The sequence below is a fragment of the Abramis brama genome (genome assembly GCF_963993115.1).
Source record: "Abramis brama genome assembly, chromosome: 4".
Classification (NCBI taxonomy): domain Eukaryota; kingdom Metazoa; phylum Chordata; class Actinopteri; order Cypriniformes; family Leuciscidae; genus Abramis; species Abramis brama.
Genome location: NC_139966.1, coordinates 22,944,889 through 22,963,702, shown reverse-complemented (window position 1 = coordinate 22,963,702; position 18,814 = coordinate 22,944,889). Strand labels below are relative to the sequence as shown.

At 38.2% G+C, this 18,814-nt stretch overlaps 1 long non-coding RNA gene across 1 annotated transcript; it reads left to right on the top strand.

Annotated features, from left to right (window-relative positions):
- The first annotated feature begins 1,789 nt into the window (after positions 1-1,789).
- On the top strand, positions 1,790-3,026 carry LOC311081881. Its single transcript, XR_014606039.1, has 5 exons — positions 1,790-1,886; positions 2,344-2,385; positions 2,518-2,549; positions 2,646-2,693; positions 2,939-3,026. It is a non-coding gene; the product is annotated as an uncharacterized lncRNA (long non-coding RNA).
- The last annotated feature ends 15,788 nt before the right edge of the window (positions 3,027-18,814 follow it).

The following is an 18,814-nucleotide window of genomic DNA, read 5'->3' as shown; positions in this document are numbered from 1 at the left end:
GGTCAGACATGATTTTGACCACTTAATTAAGTTTGGTTTTGTAGAAAGACTTTTTTGAAGTGAATTTCGTTTTGTATAAATTGTATCTTAATTTTAATATTTTTTTATCAACCAATTACCTGTATTTAATAAATAAGCAGCAAATATAGCAGACGATAGGCCTAATCACTTGCATTGCTCGTGAACGGGAGCGCATCTCATCCTAATTTAACGAAACTCAGCGTAGGCCTCACAGACATGAAATATATCTTAAGAAAGCTTGAAATGTCTTTTTAACAATATAAAACGAAAAGAAATAGGCTACTCTCTGATTATGTAATCCATGATGTGCATTTCTCTCTATAGGCGCGTTCATAAGGAGATGGCGATCGTCAACTTCATCTTTACAGCTGTTGTTGCTGTTAATAAACTAAAAATAATAGGCCTATAATTGTATTAAACAATAAATTAAATGAAATTGTAATTGTATTAAAAAAGCAACAAAAAAAAAAATCCTTTTTTTTTTTACGCATTAAATTCAGGTAGGCTACTGAGTCACTCTCCTCAGTGCCCAGAAAAGCGCTGAAACGTAGATGAAGGGGAACCCGTTTTTATTTAATTTTTTTTTATTTTTTGGCTTATTTTAACTGGCCCATCCAGTTTTCTGGAGGCCCACCTACAATCAAAATCCTGGCGCCGCTAGTGCTTTCGCAGCGGTCTGATATCAAGAAATAACAGACCGCATTCCACATTGGAATTCAACCAAGCCATGTAATAATGTTTAATAACTTTCAAACGGTAGAGCCTGTTCCTTTATAACATAGCCAAAGGTCGGTGTATTTTTGCTTTATACATTTTAGGCTTATTCTCAAATTCAGATTGTGTTAGGGGGGCGGGATTATAAGGCAATTTTAATCGGACAATTTGACCGGAGAGATTTAATTTTGTCGGACATTTCATTTTTTTTTCGCCCAATGTCCGGTAATTACCGGACAACAGAAACCCTGATATATATATATATATATATGCACATGCATATGTGTGTATTTATATATACAAAATAATTATACACAGTACACGCACATATATTATGCAAACACAAACTTTTATTTTGGATGTGATTAATCGCGATTAATTTTTTCCCAGCAATAAATTTAATGGAACAAATAAAGAAAAATGAACCAAACATTTCAGAATATCTAAAATTTTATTGTGAAGTTTTACAAATTGCAGACAACAACATTTGTCACCTTTTTCACAATTGGCTTTTAGCTTGCTTAGTTGGGGACATTTAATTTAATATTCAACAATATTATTGATCTGCCTGCGTTGACACTATTATATGAGATCTGAACTGAGCTGGACGATGACATCACGGTTTTCTCCAAAGTGGCTATATATATATATACACATTTAAATTTATTTATTTATTTATACAACAAAATTAATCACCACTGAACTGACTTAAGCTGGACTGTGAAGCTATTTTCTTCTAGAAAACAAACTTTCTTGCATTGTTTTCCTGTTATCTCTGTAAAGCTACTTTGAAACAATCTGTATTGTAAAAAGCGCTGTACAAATAAAGGTGACTTGATATTTATTAAAAAGGTAGAAGGAACCTGAGCTTTTCTACTCCACTGAATTGAAGACCGAGGTCACTACAGTTAAAATCTCTTGCTGAGTTAATCCACCTTTAAACTATTAATGTCTATGAACAAATATGTATTTTTATGTCTGTGTGCCTCAGCATTTCTGAGTGAACACCGCTGGTAAACTCACTATTTTAAAGTGTACTGTCGATCACGTGATATGACGTCAGGACGTGCAGCCCTTACTGACGTTACCTGAAAAATCTGTCCAAGATGGCTACCCTCTCGAGCGACGTGGTATCAAGAATGAAACAACTTGTAAGTAAACCAAAACACTTCAAAACTACTTTGCTTGTTGTAATATTGGAAGAATATCATATTACACGTGATATTTGACTGTTAGACGACGCTATTTTTAAGTTGCAAGCGCAGTGCCGCGGGCGCGATTGCCGTCAGTCCGCCTGCTAGTGACAGAATATCCTGTGTAACGTTACTGTTAATGTCGTGGCAGGGCAATAATGTTAACGTTAGTCAATAACTCTTTTCAGCAAGCGATAGTCCTTCTGTTTTTGAGTGTGTTGCTGCTGTTTGTGTTAAGCGCCCTGCTCTGGCAAGTTCAATGTGATGTTATCTACATGCACCCAAATGAGCTAGTGGCTAACGTTAGCAGTTACGTTAACTTTTACTCAAACAAAGTTAAGGTTATGGACATAATAGTTACCGAATGAACTATGCAAGTTTTTATTAAACCTTTACAAACGTCTTTTCATTATAGGTTTAAGTGGAAGGAGTGCAGTGAGCATCCCCCAAAATCAAGGTGACTCAAATGTTAATTTAGGCTGTAACTATTTTTCACCATTTCTTTTATTTGGAGCCTAATTCATTAGCATCAATCAAAAGTCTCTTTAAAATTAAATATCTTGCTGTCTGTTTTTGTGTGCATGTGCAGACCTACATTGTCACCAGAGAGCAACTTTATCGGTAAGTTACATTCAGTAGAAATTTTGTATCATTAATTTGTAAAGAGGTTGATTGCATAATTTGACTGGTTTCATATTGATTGTTTTATCTGTGCAGGTGAAGGACTTCTTGGGGAAATGGCCGGCTCTTCGGATTGAATCACAGGTAAAACAGACTCACTTCTCTTTTCTGCCACTCTTCACACATATTTCTATGCCAAATTTTTTAATATGTATCACATTCAAATGGAACAGCAAATGCCACTATTCACTGTGTGTAAGAACTATCACTTTGCATGTGACCATGTTGCTCAGCAATGTATTTTAACTGAACATGTTGCATCACAAATGTGTTTTCTGTTGCAAATCGAGTATTAGTCTTTTTATATAATTTTTTTTTTGGTTTTGTAGCTTTGTGCTGAGTTCCAACGCATCACAAACGTCAACATACGGAACCAGTTCTCTGCTGTGCTTGACCAACATACACCTGCACTGGTGTATAGAGGCAGAAGGCGGCACAAACCGGGAAGATATCAGAGGCGCTGCGTGACATCTTAGAGATTTATGAACTGATATGTTTTGTCTCTTATGTTTACTGTGATGGCCAACTTATTCAAACTGAAAATTCAGTTTTGTGGTTCTTGCAGATTGTGAATCCACTTAAACGGTTTTTAATTTCAAACTTTACAGGAATCTGTAAGATGCCTCCATAATTCAGAGAACAACCCACACAAATACGATCCACAAACGGGTAAGACTGCGTATTGTATACTGTAAATGTTAGTTTAATCTACTACTATATGGATTTGAAATACCAAAACTGAATTTCATTAATGATGCCTGCAACTTTTTCCCCCAGAATAAATTCATCACATAACCTGGCTGTGACCACTTACCTCTTCGAAGAATTAAGGACAACTTTTACAGACGTTGACCCTGAATGTGCAAAAGGTAATCTTAAAGATGTTGTAATCATTTTAATGTCCTCTGTTTTACTTAGTTTTATTGGCATTACATTTATTTATGATTTATTTAACAGGTTGCAAGACGTATTTTGAGACTTTGCGGAGGAAGTATTCTTTGGCTCAGCCTGAAAAGGCCCAGTAAAAAGAAACACTATGAAGAACATTGCAAAGAACCGTCAACGAAAGAGACGGGTAAGTTAAGAAACTGGTTAAGCAGTTTTTTGTTTTGTTTTTTCTTCAGAATGTAACTATCCTCCTCTCTGTGTTTTAGTGGTTAAATTACTGTCATGTTTTGCAGATGCTGGAGACCAGGTTCAGTGTTGTACAAACCAACACAGAAAGGGAACTGTGGAAGACTGCAACAATAGAACTGATGTCTGATGAAGATGCTATTGCTGATGGAAGGCCAGTGTGGATGGTGAGGTGAGGCTCTGCCAGGTACTACAAACCAGACTAGAGGCTGACCCATGACTCATCATGGCAGTTTGAAAAATGAATATTTACATATACAGGTGCTGGTCATAAAATTAGAATATCATCAAAAAGTTGATTTATTTCAGTAATTCCGTTAAAAAAGTGAAACTTGTATATTATATAGACTCATTACATGCAAAGTGAGATATCTCAAGCCTTTATTTGTTATAATTTTGATGATTATGGCTTACAGTTTATGAAAACCACAAAATCAAAATCTCAGAAAATTAGAATATTACATGAAATCACACAGTAATTACACAGTGATACCATGGTCATTGAACCAGGTTTTGGTTATTTTGGCAGTGTGGGCAGGTGCAAATCCTGCTGGAAAATGAAGGAAGCATGAAGTGCTCTAAAAATGTCCTGGTCGACGCCTGCGTTGACTCTGGATTTAATAAAGCACAGTGGACCAAAGTCCTCTTTTCTGATGAGAGCAAATTTTGCATCTCATTTGGAAACCAAGGTCCCAGAGTCTGGAGGAAGAATGGAGAGGCACACAATCCAAGATGCTTGAAGTCCAGAGTGAAGTTTCCACAGTCTGTGTTGGTTTGGGGAGCCATGTCATCGGCTGGTGTTGGTCCACTGTGCTGTCCACTCAACGCAGCCGTCTACCAGGACATTTTCAGAGCACTTCATGCTTCCTTCAGCAGACAAGCTTTATGGAGATGCTGACTTCATTTTCCAGCAGGATTTGCACCGGCCCACACTGCCAAAATAACCAAAACCTGGTTCAATGACCATGGTATCACTGTGTAATTACTGTGTGATTTCATGTAATATTCTAATTTTCTGAGATTTTGATTTTGTGGTTTTCATAAACTGTAAGCCATAATCATCAAAATTATAACAAATAAAGGCCTGCGTTGACTCTGGATTTAATAAAGCACAGTGGACCAAAGTCCTCTTTTCTGATGAGAGCAAATTTTGCATCTCATTTGGAAACCAAGGTCCCAGAGTCTGGAGGAAGAATGGAGAGGCACACAATCCAAGATGCTTGAAGTCCAGAGTGAAGTTTCCACAGTCTGTGTTGGTTTGGGGAGCCATGTCATCGGCTGGTGTTGGTCCACTGTGCTGTCCACTCAACGCAGCCGTCTACCAGGACATTTTCAGAGCACTTCATGCTTCCTTCAGCAGACAAGCTTTATGGAGATGCTGACTTCATTTTCCAGCAGGATTTGCACCGGCCCACACTGCCAAAATAACCAAAACCTGGTTCAATGACCATGGTATCACTGTGTAATTACTGTGTGATTTCATGTAATATTCTAATTTTCTGAGATTTTGATTTTGTGGTTTTCATAAACTGTAAGCCATAATCATCAAAATTATAACAAATAAAGGCTTGAGATATCTCACTTTGCATGTAATGAGTCTATATAATATACAAGTTTCACTTTTTTAACGGAATTACTGAAATAAATCAACTTTTTGATGATATTCTAATTTTATGACCAGCACCTGTATTTTATATACACTTTAATTTCTATATTTCTTATTTATTGATCTTGTTTTATATTGTATACTTTGTATATTTGTTCCTTTTTGATGTGCATGTTGCTTATTTCCACGTTTTGTATTTTATTCCTTTACACCTTTGTTCACATTTATTCTTCCCCATTCATTTTAATGTATGTTTATAATGTTCTTTGGAATGTTCATGTTATATTTGTTTTTGTTCCTTTACATTTTCATCCCTTCAAATATTTTTGTTCCCCCATTCATTTTTAATGCTTGTTTATAATGCTCCTTGGAATGTTTTATTTACCTTAATAAAAATGTCAGACTTTCTCATTGTTCTTTGTGTGTGTTTTTAAAATTATATTTGAATTTATTAAAATTGGGGGAAGGGGGGTTTAGTGTATACTGAGCAATATCTGCATAGCTGGCCTATAACCAATCAAATCACTGTGCAATAAGGCCTAGGGTGGGCTATGTTCTAAAAGTAACCAATCAAATCACTTTCCTGGGTTTTCAATGTGTCCTGTCCTCCAATAGTGGTCTGGGTAATGGGAGTGGTTTTAAAAGAAAAGGACCAATAGGGGGGAGGCCAAAAGGTACACAAAGGTGTGAAAATGTTCTCTTGAAAAAACCTTGGATGGGATTACTTGCCATGGCAACAAATGGCTGTAGCACGGAAGTATACGTCCACAACATACATCCGATTTGGTATCATTTCGGATGTATACGGATATATACAGACCCATGGAATTTGAGCTATCCGGTCAGTATACTCCTGGATTCTTCCGAATTCCAGCAGTGTATACAGGAGTATACTGGTCCGGATACACCTCTTTTCATGCAGTGGGTGCAAATACATTTCGGCACTAATAAAAAATTATGAGCCAGTAAAGTTCTTAATTATTTTTTTCATTTATTTATACTGTACATAAAGGACACAATGCATAAATCACACACACACACACACACACACACACACACACACACACACACACTAAAGTACAGCACAGCGATTAATTAATCAAATACAATACAATTTACAGTGTGGATATATTTACACCTCCCAGCTTAAAGGGATACTTCAGGATTTAGCATTAAGCTTTGTATTAGTAGAAAACCTGTAGTATTTTCGAATTACCTTGCTTTCCACCCTCATATCCCCCTGAGAGGAGAGATTTATGTATTTTTATCTAGAAAAAATCCTCCGATGACGCAAAATTAATCATATTGCATCATCTGAGGATTTTCTGGCCAGAGGCTAAAGACTACAGCCAGTACAGGGGCTGTCCCGCATGTTTTCAACCCGCCCATAGAGGGTGGGATCTCACTCACAGAATGTACAAACAGTGTCAGCCGTCTTTCTTTGGAAGCTAAGCTAGCAGGCTCTTGTTCTGTGGAGAAAGCTGAGTAGTAGGGGTTACCATCCTCTTTTTCCCGGACATGTCCGGCCGTCGAGATCATCCAAAATGTCCGGGATTCGGCTTTTGCTTTTTGCGGTCGCCATTCATTGTTTACATGCACACCTTTTGTTTCAACCTAGCTGAATTCATTCCGATTGATGAATCTGAATGTAGTGTTTACATGAACGCTAAACAAGTGATCGATTGATGTGCGTTTTAACATTGCTAAGAAAATTCCCGCTCCTCCGTGAGAGATACGAGACCGTCTCGGTGTTGGTCATCAGTAATGACGCCACCGGCCTCGCGCCGTTTTCCCACGCCCCTCAGCCTCGTCCTGCTCGCCACAGTAAACATAATGAATGGCGACTGTAGAACGCAAAAGCCGAATCCCGGACATTTTGGGCGATCTCGAAATCCAGGGCAAACTCATCACGGAGACTTGCTAGTAGCTTAGCTTTGTTGTTTTCAACTGCGCTCTCTTACCGGTAGGCGTGGCTTGGGAGTGGCCTCCTAGGGCAGCGAAGCAAGTGCATTCTGGGAGTTGTTGTCTTTCATCCACATAAGCCAAAAATACATTTTCTGGCTTTTTTTAGTCTAGAAAGCTCCAAATTCAAAAATAATTTCACATTTCTTCTACATAAATGACCTATTTTAAATACACATTCATCTTTCCAGAGGTGAAGTATCCCTTTAACCCTCTGGGGTCTAGGGTGTTTTTGGGGTCCTTGAGATGTTCTGACATGCCCTGACATTTTTGCTTTTTTCAGTTGCTTATAAACATATTAATGGCAAAAAAAAATTACACACTATTTAGCACAAACAGGGCTACCATGAAATGTGAGCAACAAGAATGTACATGTCTGCATTTTTGAGAGAATAATGTTTATGCATGGTTATTGAAAAAACTAAAAACTAAAGTTTCTGAAATAAGGCCATAAAACACATTCTAAATATATGCCAATAAGACTTTTGTCTAAAAGATGTCATCGCCTAGTGTTTTTTCTTCAAAATGAAGTGAAAATCACCCTGCCTAATCATTCACATAACACAATACATTGATTTGAATTTTGCAAAGCACTTTCTGTTTGGAAAGCCAATATGCGGAGTGGGCGTCAACGGTCATGTATATGTAGTGGTTTACACCTTAGGAGACGGTGGGGCCCGCATACTTAATGAGCCATTCATTCAGGTGAGTCACTGAGCCACAAGAATGCAAGAGCAACAGTTGGAAGCATCTCAATTCTTTTTTATTTTTCCACATATTGTGCTTGCAATTTGGCCTATAATATCCAAGGAAAACATGTCTAGTAATTGTGCAGTTAATTCTCATACTGTATTTTCAGTTTTGGAATATTTATCCTCTCCCCAAATTTGTCAATAATAAAACACAATAAAAGTTATTTAAAGAAAAGGCTTATATTTACCTTTTAATAGTTTGTTTACATCTACCTTGTAAATATATTTTTTTTATTAAAAAGGTTACAATTACAACAACAATTCAAGTGTAATCTTTCTTTGTAAAAACTAAAGTATACATTTTATCATACATATTTCAAAGTTAAGGATTTGATTGATTATTTGTTAACTTTATTTTTGACAAAACATATTATATTTAACATAAGCAAATATTGGCAAACAAAAGCTTATTTGAGGTGGCAGATATTTTACATTAAAAATGTATAATCTATCCAAAACTAATCAACAAAATGTTGTCTTTCATATGTCTGTAACATAGGTCTTTCATTTTTATTATAAGAAATATAAATGTTAATTTGCATTTTAAATCCAGGAAATTTGTTAATGAAAAAATTATTAAAAGTAAGATACAATTGATACAAAACGAAATTCGTTTTAAAGAAAGGATTTGTACTTTCAGTTTTGAGGTCTCTGTGAAAGTTTGAAAGTCTTTTAGTGCTTTTTTTATAGCGCTCGCGTCCATAATGGAGAACTGTCACGTAATATTGTTTTTTCCTCATAAATGCAAACACGAAAAATAAAAGACAAAAGACTTTTGAGTAAAACTTACTCCGAAATTGTGTTCTCGGCGGAATTCGCTCTTCAAAATGCTGCCGTTCGTCGTCTGAGTTACAATCTTCCTCTTAGGAAAAGGTGCATTCTTCCTCGCTGTCCAGAATCATCTGAAGGGCGTCTTTATTACCGGAGAAGCGTGTCATACTCAAAACACGATGAACTATCAGTAAGTCTGATGAAGAAACTTTTTATGGCATTGATCGGGGGGCGTATGCGATGCATACTAGATCACCTAACTATTTACATGTGAATCGCGCCGGGGGCGGGGCGGCCGCAGCTGATTATAGAGATAATGAGGCAGAAGGAAAAACGGTACCTCTCCTTGCTTTCAAACGGATTACATGAGTTGAAAACATTTGTTTTTTATATAAATTACTTCATTTAAAAGAGGAGATTTCAAGCTTCATAAAGACATATCTCACGTGCCTGTGTGAGAAGTATTCGCTGAGTTATGATTCATTTTCGGACGCGTTTCAGAATGGACTAAACGGACAGAGAGAAGGCAGAACTCGCTTCGTGTTTATTTTTCTTTATTTGGCGAAAAGCACAACACTTTGTTTTTATTGTGAGTGTACACAAAAATAATACACACTAAACAGGATAGATTGATGTATAACACAAGCATATAAGATAAAAATTAATATTTTTATTTTTTTATTTTTTTGCACGAGCGCGATAGCCGACCTCAGGGGGTTAAACATCTCATACAGTACACTATATGGTAAAGTGCAGCAGAGCACAGCAAATTCAGAACAAACAAAGAGGTATTTTAACTAGGGCTGGACCCGAATATTTGAATATTCGTTCGGTGGGTTGGTATTTCGATTTGAAAATTTGACATTCGAATATTCGTTTTTTTTTTTTTTTTTGGCATCCCCCTCGAAACGGTTCTCATTCGCGTTTGAATATGTTCAACACTATTAAATCTGATGAAATACAATACTCTTTTTTTACAATTATCTTATATAGCCTAGCCATTTTTAATAGGATGGACAGTTGAAGGAACCCGACCTCCTTATTTGCTTCTTCTTGGCCTACTAAAGTGTTCCAGCAACGGGAGTATTCTCTGGCTAGAGTGCAGAACAGCGGAGTTTGTATGGATAGAAGTGCATGCCTGAGCTTGTATTTTGGGTTAAGCTTATTAAAGCTTATTAAAAGTATTGCTTAAGTTAACAGACCTGTGTGTGTGTGTGTGTGTTGCAACCTGGTCTCATGGGAAATACGTACCTCTGCACACTTTTTTTTGCAGCGCCACAAATATGTACCACCCGGTATGTATTGCTACAGTTTTGAAACACAAACGTCCACTGGGGTCGCTAAAGAGAAGAACTGTATGTGACATTGCGATCGACAGTCAGAGCAGAGGTATGTACACTAGTAGACCTATATCCCATTATCCTAAAACTGTGTTATTTTAGTGATAAATGTTAGTGATATGTGTTGTTTTACTGAATCATGTTTGCTGTAATGGTAAATGTAACGCTAGAATCATGTGAGTGCTCATGACGTCGGTAGGACAGGCCTGGGTGATTTAGCTGAAGTTCATAAAGTTACATCTGCATACATCCTCAAATGCCTTACATTACCAAACAATTTTACATGTGCTTGCAGCTTAAAGGGGTGGTTCGGGATTTTTGACATCGGACCTCATTTTTAAGTCAGCCTGGTTGTTATTCATCAGTGGAGACATTTTTTAAAAAAAAATATCCAGTCCTTATATTTGAATAGTTAGCCGATGCTAGACTAGCGCGAGTCAATGGTATGTTAGCCAGCCATTAAAAACCGTTTTACCCACTCCACAGTGCACCAAACGCAAATCAATTATAACACTAGACTATCGATGCAAATGTCCGTTGAGAGAATAATGTTAGAAATCAAACTTACCTTTCATCTCAATGATCCCAAAGGAACTAGTTTCTCAGCAGCTGCGGAATTTTACTTTGCTCCGGTTAGTAATGCGGCAAAAAGTAAACACAGAACAGAAGCGCACTACAGTTGTGCCAGCGGCAGGTAAATACACTTGCGTCATGTGTGTACCGGCTCACTCGGTTGCCTAGGTAATCAATATCACTCCGCTGCTGCTGTAGACAAGGCTTATGATTACAGGGAACAAATTATAACTAATCCAATGTGATGAAAGGTAAGTTTGATTTCTAACATTATTCTCTCAACGGACATATACATCGATAGTCTAGTGTTATAATTGATTTGCATTTGGTGCACTGTGGAGTGGGTAAAACGGTTTTTAATGGCTGGCTAACATACCATTGACTCGCGCTAGTCTAGCATCGGCTAACTATTCAAATATAAGGACTGGATAATTTTTTTTTAAAAATGTCTCCACTGATGAATAACAACCAGGCTGACTTAAAAATGAGGTCCGATGTCAAAAATCCCGAACCACCCCTTTAACCATGGACGTTAAACCCTCTGCAAACCACTACCCATTTATTTAGGGGTTCAAGCATGAAATGCTGAAACCCTATTGTAATTGTAAGGATTTGTAAAACGCATCGCGCAGGACAAACCGTAAGGCCTAGAGACTTGAAACCTGGCCAGATGGTAGGCCTCAATTTGGGGACAACCTATCAGAGTATGACCCCGATTGGCCCATAGGTGGCGCTACAGCAACCAAAAGTTCAAAATCGCTCATAACTCTTAGACCGTTTGTCCCAGGATCAAGTGTCTTATATCGTTGGAATCCTTGGCTCAACGCGGACAAAATGGCTATCTCCGATTTGGATGTAGGCAGGGAACATTTTCTGCTATGTCGAATTTTGTCCAAAACCTACTTTTGCAAACTAGTCCCTGGTTTTTGGCCCGATCGGAACCAAACCAGTCTAGGACAATTCTCTGGACTCTCTAGATCAATAATTATCAAAAAAAAGTTGAACTTTGGCATTTGGGTGGCTGTAACAGGGTCATTTAGAAAAGGGGCGTGGCAAAATACACTCAAAGGCCTATAAATCCCAAAGGAAAACTCAGAACTTCACAAAAATTGATGAGCATATGTGTCAGAACATGGTGAGGAAGCATGCAGAGTTTCATGGAGATCGGACCATAGGTGGCACTATAACTGGCAAAAAGCCTTCATTCTTATTAGGGGTTCAAGCATGAAATGCTGAAACCCTATAGTAATTGTAAGGATTTGTAAAACGCATCGTGCAGGACAAACCGTAAGGCCTAGAGACTTGAAACCTGGCCAGATGGTAGGCCTCAATTTGGGGAAAACCTATCAGAGTATGACCCCGATTGGCCCATAGGTGGCGCTACAGCAACCAAAAGTTCAAAATCGCTCATAACTCTTAGACCGTTTGTCCCGGGATCAAGTGTCTTATATCGTTGGAATCCTTGGCTCAAGACGGACAAAATGGCTATCTCCGATTTTGATTTAGGCAGGGAACATTTTCTGCTATGTCAAATTTTGTCCAAAACCTACTTTGGCCAACTAGTCCCTGGTTTTTGGCCCAATCCAGACCAGACCAGTCTAGCACAATTCTCTGGACTCTCTAGATCAATAATTATCGAAAAAAAGTTGAACTTTCGCATTTGCCTGACTGTAACAGGGTAATTTAGGAAAGGGGTGGGACAAAAAAAACACTCAAAAGCCTATACAACCTAAGGGAAAACCCCAAACTTCACAGAAATCGATGAGCAGATGTGTCAGAACATGGTAAAGAAGCATGCCAAGTTTCGTGAAGATCGGACAATAGGTGGCGCTATAACTGTCCAAAACGTCTCTTCTTATTAGGGGTTCAAGCATGAAATGCTGAAACCCTATTGTAATTGTACTGATTTTTATTATTTTTATTATTTTTCTGATGATCTGGTGCTGCTGTCTCCCACTAGAGAGGGTCTACAGCAGCATCTAGACCTCCTGCACAACTTCTGTAAGTCATGGGCCCTGTCAGTTAACCCCAAAAAGACAAAAATAATGATTTTCCGAAAAAGACCCAGCCGCCAAGACCAACATCATAGTTTTACATTGGACAACATGCTCCTCGAACACACGCAGGACTACACTTACCTTGGCATAAATATTAGCAACAATATTAGCTCCCACATTAGGAAATTTTAAAAAAGCTGTTAACGACTTGAGAGACAAGGCACGGAGAGCTTTTTACGCTATTAAGAGAAATATCCAAATTGACATCCCAATCAGAATCTGGCTAAAAATAATCAAAACAGTAATCGAGCCCATCGTGCTGTACGGGTGTGAAGTCTGGGGTCCACTCACAGACCAAGAGTTCACCAAATGGGACAAACACCCAATAGAGACACTGCAGACCGAGCTGTGCAAAATCCTGCTACGAGTTCAGCGCAAAACCCCAAATAATGCTTGTAGAGCAGAATTAGGATTATACGCCCTTGTGATAACCATTCAAAAAAGAGCCATTAAATTCCATGCCCACTTAAAAAACAGCGATGAACAGACCCTCCATCACAAAGCCCTGACCCACCAAGAGCTGAAGCCAGAGAGAAACGCCCTCGGCCGATTGGTCTTAGAGCTGACGTCACAAACTGACAATAAAAACATAGCCAGACCAAACCAAATAATTAAAACACAAAAGAAAAACATTGGACAGACGCAACAGACAAACAGAGTAAACTGGAATGCTATTTGGCCCTAAACAGAAGATATGAATTGCCAGGATACCTGAGTGAAGTGAGCGACCCTAAACTGAGGAAAGTCCTGAGCATGTACAGACTCAGTGAACACAGTCTGAGCATAGAGACGGGCAGACACAGGCAGAGCTGGCTGCCGAGGGAAGAGCGACTGTGCCCTCACTGCTCAGAGAATCAAGTGGAAACAGAGCTACACTTTTTGACTTCCTGCCCCAATTATACAAACATTAGGGACACTTTCTATCCCCTTTTCACAACCCACCAGAAAGACTTCCATCAGAAATCAAATATGGACAAACTCCCACTCCTGCTTGGAGAAAGCCCAGCGAGCTCAGCCCTGGCTCACGACGTGAGGTCCTGTCACGACAAAAAAGCCTCCAGCAAGACAGAGCTAACAACTGGATAAATATTAGAAGATTACACATTTTTACTGCTATGTTTATTTTCATGTAATTTTTATTTTCATTTTATTATTATTTATTTATTTTTATTGTATAGTGTTATGAATGCTTTGGAAATGTAAAGATATCTTTCACCATGCCAATAAAGCTATTTGAATCTTGAATCTTGAAATCTTGACATGGAAGACGACAGAGGGAAACGACGCATAGTAACGACGCATAGCATAGACATGGAAGACGACACATAGTAACGACAGAGGGAAACGACGCATAACATAGACATGGAAGACGACACATAGTAACGACAGAGGGAAACGACGCATAGCATAGACATGGAAGACGACACATAGTAACGACAGAGGGAAACGACGCATAGTAACGACACATAACAACGACAGAATGAAAAAACACATAGTCATGACACATGCAGCATTGACACGCGACACAGTCAAACGACAAGGACAGATGACAGGAGTAAGTTGAGTGGACAAAGACAAAAGTTGAGTCATGTGGGCAATCACATAGACAGTGAACAGACACATAGACATGGAAGACGACACACAGCATAGACAGCATGTCGACATAATTTCGGCACAAATGGAACCCCATAGTTTATTTAGCTCCAGACTCAAGAGTGTTAAAGTATTAAAATCTGAATGTTACATTAACAATCAAGATTGTTAAAGTTAATGATATAATTAAGTGATTAATTGAGTGATGATTGAGCATTATTGAAGACACCTGATGTTAACAAGCAGAATCACTGAAGGAGAAAATATCATTTTTTAAGACACCGTTATGGTGATCAGTGTTTGCTTTAGTTGGGCTCTTGACCCTTAAACTGTTAACATTAGATTTTGTTTAACAGTTGTATCTGAGTTATAACTGCCAGATGAACAAAGAGAAAGTTGATCAGGTGGTGTTGGTTATGTTTGACATAACATTTGACATTTGTTGTCTGGAGCCATTTAAACTCCCAGGAGAGTTAATTTAACATGGGAGTTTTTGCTGTTGGACCTCAAGGTACATATATGTATATGTATTTCTCGCGGGGGGGGGGCGCTTGTCTGAAGTTTAAAATCATTGGTTACCCGTAAGCCAATCACATAACGTTTGGTTATGGCGTGTGTTATGCGCATGCTCAGCCGCATCGAACTTCCACTGTAAACACATGTATGATGCGAAAACAAAACCATCGAGCGAAATACCGGAGTGAACATGGCTGTGAACGACTTTTGCAGATTATGTGAAGTAAATCTACGCATCCACGGTACAATCAGCGTCTACGTCACAGCTCTCAGCCCGCCCTCTGTTCGTTGATTGGCCGGCTGTTTTGAGGCCGGAGGAAAACTGGGAGATAGGTCGTACAATCGTACCTAAAGGTACAATTATGTACTTTATTTTCTGAGAGTGTACTTACAATTTTATCAGAAGACTTCTCTGTGGTCAGTTCTTGCTCAAGGTTTTATCAATAACAATAGTGGCAGACAATTGCTTGCAATTAATATAATAGTAATTTATTAGTTGCAGTTGTCCAGAAATAAAGGCAAACAAAAGCTAATAGCAAAGTTATAAAATAAAGCTTCAATCAAATGTGTAATCGGGTTTCTCATGTCGAGAGATACCGCTCAATCAGTCCTGTAACTGGCCAATCATCTCATCAGTCTTTAATACATTTAGCATTTCACTGCCGAAGGTATTTTCTCTTCTGCTGTCATCAGTTGTAAAGCTGCCAAGCTTCTGCAATCCTTTTAAGGTGTTTCTGACATAGCCTGCGTTTTCTCCTGTTAGCTCTCATCTTGGCTCTTCTCCTCTGTGTCCGTCTCCTTTTCGTCTATAAAATATGCCTCATCGACAGCATGAAATAATAAAGCACTTTAAATCTAATACATAAATGCTCTCTATGTTACTTTCGTATTACACATCACAGTTTATTAGTTTTTCTTCATATACATGACGAATAAAAGACAAACTCCTTTAACATGGTTAAGTATACTACATAAGAGCAATTGGTATCATTTTTGTACATAGTTTCTCTTTTCAATATTCCATAATTTCAATACATTTTTACGCATCATCACTACTTGGATTACATAAAGATACTACAAATCAAAAACAAAATTTAAACTAATAGTAATTGCATAATAAACAGAGTAATTGCATAATCACCATCTTCATCAACAATATATATGATGGAAAAACTTTTTCTGAAGTTTATAATCAAGTAAGTCAAGTGTAATAACTAATATTCTCTCATACCTGTGCTTGCATTAATATATTAATTGTGCACATTCACTGTATGTTAGTTTTCTAGAGGTTGGTTGAATCCTGCAAGCTAAGAAAACAAATATCTCACCCAAAAAAGGAAAGGCCACAGCTAACTTAAAGGCAAACCCTTCCATTAACCATACACAGAAATAATAATTTTATCAAGTAACATCATAATCTCTCAAGCAGTAAATATTTACCGTCCCATCACTAAATATCCCATCACTGTCAGGATAGCAAGCAGCTGGGAGGATTATTTTATACCTCTTTAAACAGAATTCCATAAGGGCGAATTGATTTATCTACAATTTCTTTCTCTTTATCAGGCGGGGTGCCCTTGGGAACCTCAATCAGCCAGAACTCCTTTTTGTCACACACTTTTCTCATTTTTGGATTGATTCTGTTCTGCAGAAGGACCTTGTAGGTCTTTCCAGTCTCTGCACATGTAACTTTGTGGCTATATTTACTGGCCTCGTTGATGTCATACGTTGAGTAGATTCCTCTGCCGTACACTTGTCTAGCGCCTGGTTTGTAATGAGACTCAATGATGGCTTTAGCACTATTCATGTTGGTTCCATGATAGGAGACAGGCCACTCGCAATCCACTGATTTACTCCTCCATCCACGAGTGCCCAGCCATGCATTTCCATCAGGATACTTATCCAGAACCCTTATGGCTAGGGTTGGGAATCGTAAGAAATTTTCCGGTTCCGGTTCCGATTCCGGTTCCACCAAACGATTCCGGTTTCGGTTCCGGTTCCCATTCATTAAAAAATATTAAAACAACTAATAAAAAAATAGTAGTAAGGGAAAAATCCCAAATGAGTTTTTTTCAGACTGGTAATGTCAACAAATTCAACATATTATTAAGCAATTTTTGCTAATTTTTTATTTATTTTTTCTGAAGGAAAATAAAAAATTCTGCATTAGAATAATTTGGGACCTCTCCTATAGCTTATTGTATCTCCAGCAGTGGAGAATACCCTCTCTACCAGAAGGGGTAGAATATGCTTGAACACAGTAAGATGTGTGTAGAACAGATTCTTTTCAAAATCGTTTTGAATGATTGATTTTAATCATTTTAATGATTGATCGTTTTTAATGATTTACTTGTTTCATTACTGGATAAATGAGCGCTCTAGCAGTTAATAAACAGAACTGCATGCGTCTTGCGGAAGAACATTGTTGCCGGAGCTACTTCTCTCTATTTATGTCTATGACGAGTCACGCAGTTACTGGGCTACTCCGCAGCGGCTGCGCTCCGCCAGTCTAAAGTAGGCTATAGTCCGAGTATAAACGCTTATTGCAGGCTTAACGTAGTAATTCAGGATAAGACAAAAACACGGTTTGAAAAAAAAAAAAGGCTGTCATGATGCACTCGCTCATTGTATACATTTTGTAAATTCTGAACACAAAAAAATTATTCATGCGTCTTTATGAATATTTTGAAGCATCAGATGTAATCGATACACTCGTTATTTGAAGGCAGCAACTTTCAAAAGGTGATTTACTCTATTTTATTAGTTGTCGTAGACATCAGTGTTTATATTCTAATTATAAACTTTTATCTCAGTACTTCTGTGATCATTTGAATATTTGTAACATAAATATCTATAGGCCTACTGTGTGATTGTAAAGCTGTTTCATATTGACAACTGCTCTCTCTGGATCAACGACAGCGCAAACAGATTTGAATGTTCAGGGGTGAGGTTTTTGTAATTTAGGATAAGATCGCGTGGGTGTTTGAATCAAGATCTTTTAAAGATTAATCGTGCAGCTCTACTGTCTTTACTCTCTCTCCGTTGATATTTGACGCAAAACGTATTTGAGGAGCGCGAGGGCTTTATTAATTACTATTTTTATGAGGTGAGACGTCGCTATTAAAGGATAAGCTCTCAGCACTTCACCAAAACAGCGCACCAGAACCGTTTTCGGAACCGAAACTTAGGAAATTCGCACGGTTCCGGTATTTTTTCAAAAACACAACCGGTTCTGGATAAGAACCGGTTCTCGGTTCCCAACCCTACTTATGGCAATACGTTTCCACCCAAGAGGGCGAGTGTACTGCTCATCTCCGCGCATGCACTTGGAGTTATCTCTTGTAGCTGTGAAATCATAATCAAACCTTGGGTGTAGAAAATTGCGCATGTCCACATACAGATCGCTAAAAAGCGAGTCTGGTTCATCACCAGATTTCTGTGCAAATGTAGTTGTCAAAAAATTGAAAACATGGAGTTCATTAGCAGCTGTTGTTCCTCCTGTCAAGGGCTTCACAGTAGCACCTGTGAAGGAGGAGAGTGCCTGGAGAACAGCGTTGCCGTGCACTAGAGACATGCTTCAGTTTTGCCTCAGTGATCAGGTAATAAGGACAAAACAATCTGCTCAGACCGAATGCAAACTCTGTTATTTATACTGACTCAAATATAATGGAATGAGGAAGATTTATGATGTATGCGGATCAGAGAAGATAAGATCTGTGCACATTCCATCACGAATGAATAACTGACTGTTTACTTGAGTAATGCAGTACTAACATTAACTGTGTGTGTGTGCATGTCAAATGACATTTTTCTTAAGAACTTTCTTTTTACAGACCTGCATTTTTTCCATTACTTTCAGACACACCTATTCAGTGGAAGTGAAGTTGTCAAAAGATACCTG